The following is a 284-nucleotide window of genomic DNA, read 5'->3' on the forward strand; positions in this document are numbered from 1 at the left end:
TTCTCAGAATTGCGACTTTGAGACTTTTATTCTCAGAATTGTGACTTTGAGACTTTTATTCTTAGAATTGTGAGTTTGAGACTTTTATTCTTAGAATTGCGACTTTGAGACTTTTATTCTCAGAATTGTGAGTTTTTGAGACTTTTTTCTCAGAATTGCGACTTTGAGTCTTTTATTCTCAGAATTGTGACTTTGAGACTTTTATTCTTAGAATTGTGAGTTTGAGACTTTTATTCTTAGAATTGCGACTTTGAGACTTTTATTCTTAGAACTGCGACTTTGAG

The 284-nt window shown here is 31.7% G+C and overlaps 1 pseudogene; it reads left to right on the forward strand.

The window, feature by feature from the left end:
• LOC107566577 (SH3 domain-containing RING finger protein 3-like) overlaps nucleotides 1-284 on the forward strand; it is a 147,396-nt pseudogene that overhangs the window by 117,205 nt on the left and 29,907 nt on the right.

Source organism: Sinocyclocheilus grahami, unplaced genomic scaffold (genome assembly GCF_001515645.1).
Source record: "Sinocyclocheilus grahami isolate Dianchi unplaced genomic scaffold, SAMN03320097.WGS_v1.1 scaffold1085.1, whole genome shotgun sequence".
In the NCBI taxonomy this organism is placed as follows: Eukaryota; Metazoa; Chordata; class Actinopteri; order Cypriniformes; family Cyprinidae; genus Sinocyclocheilus; species Sinocyclocheilus grahami.